The following is an 8,201-nucleotide window of genomic DNA, read 5'->3' on the forward strand; positions in this document are numbered from 1 at the left end:
ATTATTCAGTCACCTAAGGTTTAAAATTCCTCTCAATTATGTCTCTCACCCAGTACGTGATCTGACAGAGAAGTGTTTCCTGGTTTCTTTCTACCACCTACCCAATCACCTTTGCAGGATTTTTTTTCCCTGAAGGCTGAACATTAGAGTGCCAGTGATGCACTACTTGCATTATAAACTCTCTTCTGCCTCTATCTTTGATAGCAGACTCTGCAGTGTTACCTTTGATGTAGCATTCTCACAGACCCTGGACTGCAGAGGTGCATGAGAGATGCTATGCAAAGTATGTGACATCTGAATTGTGTCAATCTATACTCACAGTAACCCAAAAAAGAATTGCAGGTTGTGAGTTTATCATGCAATGGTACCCTATACCCTATACAGTACAACCAAACCTCACAACAACTCTTAGGGTCCCTTGAGCATTCAGTAAAAGCAGGATTGACTGTAGATGCATATCCTCGATGCTGAAGCTCACTTTTGCCGTCTTGCTGCCTCAGCAGATTATTGATAGGTCAAGATCCTTCATGCAGAGGTCCAGACATCATGCACAGTCCTTCCTAGATGACCGCATCATCATAGCTATGCAACCTCCCATTCATAAACAGGGATATGCAAGTTGTGACTAAATTGAATGTTATACTCAGTGCTTTTACACATGTATCGTGTTATATAAACCCATATTGCATTGCATTTGTTTAGTATGCGCAAACATGGCAATGTCATACTTGATTGGAAATATTGTGGTGATGTCATTTTGAAAGCTATACAAAACCTAGGCTGATCAAGGTGCAAAAACATTAGCACATTGGTACTGGTTAGGTGCCCTGGTACTGCATCAGATTACCAGTTTTGGTTAATATCATTGTGATGTCGCTGGCACATCAATATGAAATGGCACTATGCTACCAATGGCACATACCATTGCAGCTGCCCTTGCAAAGAACCCTCAAAACACCACTGAAGATCATAAGATAAGGGCAAGTAGTATTTTGCTTGGTGTTGAATCATTATGTTTCCATATATTGTATTCATGTACCAAATTCCATAAATAAAATTACTTTTTATTTTAGTGGCATGAAGCTGTCCTGCTAATGGACTGGGGGTGGGGTGGGGGGTCAAGCTAGGGGGATTTGAGAATAAAAGACATTTCGTACAATCATGCTGTTTTTTTGTGCAGTAGCCTAGAGTGTGTGATGTCTCCCCTTAATTGCATTTGAAATCGCAGCGTCAAGAAACCTACAGTGTACAGTTTAGCATAAAAAGATACGGTACATATAAATTGATATGAGGACTGAAGAAGAAGATAGATATAAGAAAACAGTAATAGCATTTTTCTCACGAGACCCAATGTTTGTAAAAAAAAATCTGTATTCTAGTCATATCTCATAAATCATATATATATACACACACACACACACACACACACACACACACACACACACACACACATATATATATATATATATATATATATATATATATATATATATATATATATATATATATATCTCTTCCGTGTGTATCAGCTGTGGAAATTTGTATCCATCTTAAATAAAAAGTGGATGGCATATTTTGTATTTTTTTTTTTAAGAGAAGGTACATAACTAGAGCTAATCGGAAGGCAGATTGAAAGAGATTTTGTTTTTTTGTTGTTCGTTGAGGCAACAAATCCTAGCTGTACCTATCCACAGTGGCAGGTAAAAGTGGCTAGTTTCCCTTGGTTACGACCCAGTGGGCTGGTAAATCTCGTAAGAGGAAGATCAGAAATTAACAGCCACAGATCCACTTAGACGGGCCAGTCATTTCACATCCCTGGATAGATGCCAGGTAATTTCCATGAGCTTTGAGAAAATAGAATTCACCCCCCACACACCCCTCCTATCATGCTCCTCCCCTTCACCCCAAGGCAATAGCAGCACAACATAAACTACAACACCCATAGATGTGGTTTATTCTGAAACACAATTCAGAACTCCTACTGTACAGAACGCATTCTAACACATGGAAAGTCAACCGTGATAAATATTACCTTAACTTAGTTATTGCATACAAATGAAATCCTGTGTTCATACATAATTTCACGAGTTTTATTGGCACTTTGTTAGGGAGTGTTAGCCAAGGACCTCTGCTTGCACTTGAAAAAGGGGAGGGGTGCGGGGGGGTGGGGTGGGGGTCGTTGACTTGGCTTGTAGTGTTCAGGCTGTTGGGATGTGAAAGAAAAAGGAACACTGCATTTTTAATGCGTCAGACAATCTCTAAGCTTCCTGACAGAACTGGTACCTGGGGATTAGTTCTGTTCAATTAAAATTGACCAGGACTGCTGAGGATTATTAGAATAAATGATTCAGGAGGTGAATGATCACTTAAATATAATCAGAGTGCTGCTCACATCTTGCACCATATTGTGTCCCTGCCCTGTATCCTACCTGCTCAAGGTCTCATTAGCCTGTGTTTCAGATGCCCAAAGCTGCAGTTTTAGGTTTGAAGTAGGCACCTCGAGCTCCTTGCAGAACCATGCATTTTACTTTGGAACTCCCACACATAAACCACACACTACACATCTTTAAACATGTTTACCCACTTTGCCTGAATGCTGTTCTAAAATGACACAGTTTAGCACATTTATTTTAAAGCTTGGATCTAGTAAATGCATTCTTTGCATCCTTTCAGTCAAAGCATTTTTCTGGTACTAGTTTTAAAACAAAGTAACCAATTGCTTCAAATGGGAGAGGAACAGCATCTGCCCAGATTATGCATTTGAAGTGAGTTTTTTTTTTTTCCTTTTCTCCACATATTGGTAACATGTATACGAATAGGAATACCATAGGGATCACTTTAATATTCACATGGATCTGTGAGTATTATGTTAAAGTGTTTTGTTATTTAATTCATGCTAGTTTCCAATCTTCTGATGTCTCGGAGGACACAATGCACCGCCCGCCCTTCTCGTTCTCTAAAATGAGTTTCCACAGCAAGTCAGGCTGTCCTAGGCGTCTAGTTCAGTCATCTATGACACTGCAGTCTCAGTGCAACGTTTAATAGCTTTTAACTGCAGCAGCAATTCTAGGTTCTCTTGTTTTGAAGCACTCTGATTGGTAAAGAACAACGAAGTCTGTGAAACCCCATAATTAAATCACCCCAGTGTCCGTTATTTTGGCTTGCTCCATGATTATAACAGTTAACAACAATAATAGGGTGAATAATGGAAAAAATAAGACAAACAAGCCATTAAGGGTTAATGACATAGCATTGTCAGTTCACCTATAATTGACAGTGGTACTTTCAGGCTTTTTATCTGATTTTATAAGGTAATTAGGGCAATTAGTATCCTTTTTTACTTACATAAACAGATCAGTCCTACAGTCTTGCTCTTGCAGACACACACACACACACACACACTAGTAAAACTGTTTAGTGACACTGAGATGCCAGGAGAACCAGCAGCAGAAGAATCAGAAAAAAAAGCTTGTCAACAGTACCTGCTTATGTATTGGTCCGTCTCCCTCTCCTTTCCAGCAAAGCTCGACCAGATTAGATCCTCAGCAAGGTGAAATAGCACAAAAATTTCCAATCAGCTGCAGCCACTCTCTCTAACGTTCCTTCCTCTTACCCTTAGCAGCCATATTCACAGAGCTCAGGGAGATACAAAGCAATTAGAAGCCAGCCCTGTAGCTTCCAGACTGAATGTATAATGGAATTAGCACTGGGATGCTCTGCCGGCGAATCCTGCAGCCAGTCCGATAGAGAGAGAGAGAGAGAGAGAGAGAGAGAGAGAGAGAGAGAGAGAGAGAGAGAGAGAGAGAGAGAGAGAGAGAGAGAGAGAGAGAGGGAGAGAGAGAGAGAGAGTTATCCAGGCGTTCAGGGTCAAGGGAAACCAGGAACAGGGCCACCTGCTCTAGCAATGTCAAGTGAAGAAGGATACTTCCTTGAGACGTTTTGACTGGTTCTTTCTGTCCCTCTGAGTAGGTGGCAAGCAGACTGATCAGTGTGTGTGTGTGTGTGTGTGTGTGTGTGTGTGAGTGAGTGAGTGTGTGTGTGTGTGTGAGTGATTGTGCCATGAATGAAAATAAAGGGGTGGGGCCCCCCTTTCAGTGAATAACCGACTAGGCGGAACGTTCAGTGGCTCACACAAATTTGGCTACTACATTACAGAGCACCCTCCAACCCTCCCTTTAATCAGAGCGCAGCAGCACAACAAAACAAGAGACACTCCAGCCTGCAGGAAAGAAGCCTCCACTTATCACCTGGTTCACTGAAATACTGATTCTGAACGATTTTCTGAAAGACTGATAATAAACCCAATTCAACCAATATGTTTTTTGTAATGTCGTGTTTTCTTCTGTTATTTCCCTATCATAAAAAAAAGATAGAATAGAATTTAAAGCTTTCTATTCTGACATACTGTAGCAACATTGGTTTGTGTTTTGTTTTATGTGCTTTCCTTTATATAACAAAACAACCAATATAAATGGCACTAATAGGAATGGCTGAACTACCCTATTGCCCTTTAGAGAAGGGTAATCTTTCAAAGGCACATTGATGGGGAAGGGGGGGTGAGAGGGAGCTACAGCTGCCCATGCTGTACTTTCTCTGTGTATAAATAGATGACTTCAGGCTCCAGTGCTACTAATCCAGCATCTTTCTCTGTGCTGAATTCTTCACTTTTCTGATAATTATACTCCGACAGCAGTTCATTCATTCTTAATTAAAAAAAAAAAAAAAAAAGTAATTTTTTCCTTACTTTGAACTGAGAAGTAAATGTATAAAAGATTAATGGTTCAGCCTGGTTTGATCTGCTAGATCTTTCATTTTTTTACATGAATTGTTGTTTCTAAAGGAAGAGAATGGTTAGCGTTAGATTTACTAATTAGAGCATTAAATGTTACAATTACATCCCAAAATGTGAATAGTACAGATATGCAATATTGCATTCGCTAACAGGTCTTTCAAAGAGCTAAAACACAGGATGCTATTTGTATTGATTTATTTTTCTACTAAAACTTCATTTACACTCATATGTATTACACAGATGTTATGCTTGCAATCTTTTGCCTCTGCCTGTTTTTCCCGATCTCCAGATCAGAGATGATGCACCTGAATAAGCTAAATCCCAGCTCACCAAATCAATCGATAGATAGATATAGAGCTAGAGATAGAGACAGATAGATAGATAGATGGATAGATAGATAGATAGATAGATAGATAGATAGATAGATAGATAGATAGATAGATAGATAGATAGATAGATAGATAGATGAAGGTTATTTTCTCTAAATATATACACGTTACATTGGATATTGCTTTGATATCTGCAAATATATAGAACCCTCATTACAGCAAGGTCTCCTGATGTCTCATCTACCAGAACCCTTTATCAGTGTGTGTGCTGCAGTGACGGTAACTTTAAGCAGATTTACTGTAGTCATGAGATACGCAGGCACCCAACCACTGCATTAGAGAAAGCCTAACAATGAAGCATATAATAAGGGCAGATGACTTAGCCAGGTTAATCCTGTTCACTTTAATTGCTGTTGATCAAGAAAATATTTAGCATCAGACTTCCTCGTCTTTATAACAAACCAATAGTGCCGTAACACACCGACTAAAGAAATCATTAAATGACATACCAGATTCACAAAAAGAAGTGTTGAAACCTACAGCTACATTCTTAACCAAAATAAAATGACATCTTTAATTACAAACAGGATCAGTTTGGTTTTGACTACCAGGCCAGATAGTCTAAAGGGCCATGTTTGATCATCCCTATGTTATGTTATAAAATATGAGTGATTGCTATTTGCACATTCAAACAAAACACCAATGTGATGGAATATATCAGTACTTTATATCTGATGTCTGAAATGCTGCATTGATATGTGCTTAATAGATATGCAATAACAGAAACCTTTCTAATGCTGCTGTGTAACTATTTAAATTGTCTATTACAGTTCTAATTAAGTTTTCTAGTTTGAAGTACTATATATATATATATATATATATATAAGAGGGTGAATTAATTAACCATCTTAAGCATTAAAAAACAAAAGGAATACCTTCAACAAATAACCTTGTGATTGTTTACAAAAACCCAGTTTGAAAATGTAAAAAACCTTGAAGAGGGTAATTAAAGGCTCACACGATGGAGGAAAGAAAAAGCCACTGAAAGAAGCAGCTGTCTTCATACTGTGTACAATGGCTTCACTGGGCCACTTTACCGAAGCGCTCTGAAACGCAAAGCCCTGCATCTGGTTAGCTTTAATTAGCTGTAGCACCCTGGCTGTCTGTGGCAGCATGAGGGCCCTGGATGTGTGAGTGTATTAATCTGTACAGATGTGTGATACAGCTTGCGCGTACGGCAGCAAACGTCACAGCTTGCCCCTGCATGCTCAGAAAACAAAAGCAGGCTGCCTATTGTGCAGAGGGTAAACAACATGGACAGACTACAAAGCCTACAAACCTTTCTCTGGCCAGTAAAGCTGCCTACTAATAATCAGAATTTACTTTCTAGTCTCATTCACATGCTAAAGCCCCCTGGGCATTGCTTCACCTTTCTCTTGATCAGATAGAGCAGAGGGTGGGATTTCTGTGGATTTGATTCCAATCTGTATTTAAAAGCGCTTGTAAATTCCCTGTATAAGTCTCAGGCATATGTACTGCTGCTTTTCAATTCAGGGGTATAAAAGCAAAGTGTAACATTTGCCTGAAGAGTTTGCAGTATTACATAGTGATATTTTATAGACATGTTGGAAGTTCATCTACACCTCAGTTGAATCAAGGGATTAGGCTGTGCTTCAGCCCCAATTTGCTCTTCTGATTTGACCTTCTGGTTTGATGTATAGAGGCTTTTTTTTCTCAGAAACTCTTCAAATGAGTGGGCTTGGAATACATACAGCATGCACAAATACAGGCAGAAAAATATCCCTAGAATGTAACAGAAATTCACCCCATTTCCACAAAACCCTCCGAACACTGAAGCAGTCCTATTCAACTGAAAGCAGTACCTGATGCTAGCAGATTGATGGAAATGTGTTCACGCACTAATGAAGCGCCAGGAATCTAGCACTCCGCACAGTTGGGTTATTAATATTAAACTGGGAATAGCACTTTGAGATGAAACATCTCTTTTCAAAGGTGTCCTGGAGGCAAATGCAGAGAGCTGCACAATCTTGCTGCTACAACAGTTTCAATTAAACCGAGCGGCGTGGACATCAATAAAATGAAGTACGGCATAATCAAAACACTGGCTGTAGAATATTAAATCTGTCAATTAACTGCGGCTGGCAGATATGTTGTCAAGGGGCTGACTTTTCCTTCAAGAATAATAGAGCTCCATTAGCATTTTTTTCCAGATACTGTAGTATATTACCTAAGTCAGGTAAAAAAATAAAAAAATAAAAAAAATAAACTCTCCCCAGAAGCAGCCAGCAATTACTTTTTGCAATGTGCTAAAATAATGCACAATAATTTATATGATTTTAAACAGAATCAATTCCATATAAATAAAATAGATTTCTATTCTTGTGTATATAGCATATTAATAAGGATTCCAATATCATTTACTCAACTAATATTACAATTAAATTAAACATATTTTATATTAAAAGGGCATAGTGTTTTTGGCACTGTGTTGGATGACCGATTAGCGTATCAATTACTATACATGTGAATTCCTTATAATATCATTGCAGAACCCTTTTATAAAATGCATTGGTAATACATGAATAATTAGTAGTAAAATAATATTGGGGACAGCACTGCTTCAATGGACAGCATTCTTATTAAAATGAAGGTATTTAATATGTAAGACCATGACTGACTTTTGGGAAAATAGAGTAGAAATACTCAACACCCCATGGTTTTAAAAATGTATTTAACATATGTCCCAAATCTTACTGATTGAGTGAGTAATGTCTGAATTGTGATTTTATTTTTCCTTTTAAAAAAAGACCACCTCTACTTTTTGTTTCACATCTAAGAATAAGTAGAAAATGTCAGACGTGGGATTTGAAAGTGTGTCTCTGGAGGAGATGGTAAGCTGACCTGAGCTCGTTTATCCCGCTCGCCCATCCTGAGTCGCTAATGAGGGAGACCCACTGCTGAGACTTCAATGAGAGTCATTACTGATGGTGCAGTGACTCTCTGCACTGGAAACTAGTGATTTAGAGTGAAGCAGAACCAGACTCAGCTTTGACTGCCCT

General features: G+C 38.6%; 1 protein-coding gene across 1 annotated transcript in view; it reads right to left on the reverse strand.

Annotated features, from left to right (window-relative positions):
* LOC121330476 (retinoic acid-induced protein 1-like) overlaps positions 1-3,716 on the reverse strand; it is a 25,931-nt gene extending 22,215 nt beyond the window's left edge. Inside the window, exon 1 of the mRNA XM_041277019.1 lies at positions 3,483-3,716. The gene's annotated coding sequence lies outside the window, so the exon portion shown is untranslated. The remainder of the gene's footprint in view (positions 1-3,482) is intronic.
* Positions 3,717-8,201: the final 4,485 nt, after the last annotated feature.

This window comes from Polyodon spathula, chromosome 18 (assembly GCF_017654505.1).
Source record: "Polyodon spathula isolate WHYD16114869_AA chromosome 18, ASM1765450v1, whole genome shotgun sequence".
Taxonomy (NCBI): Eukaryota; Metazoa; Chordata; class Actinopteri; order Acipenseriformes; family Polyodontidae; genus Polyodon; species Polyodon spathula.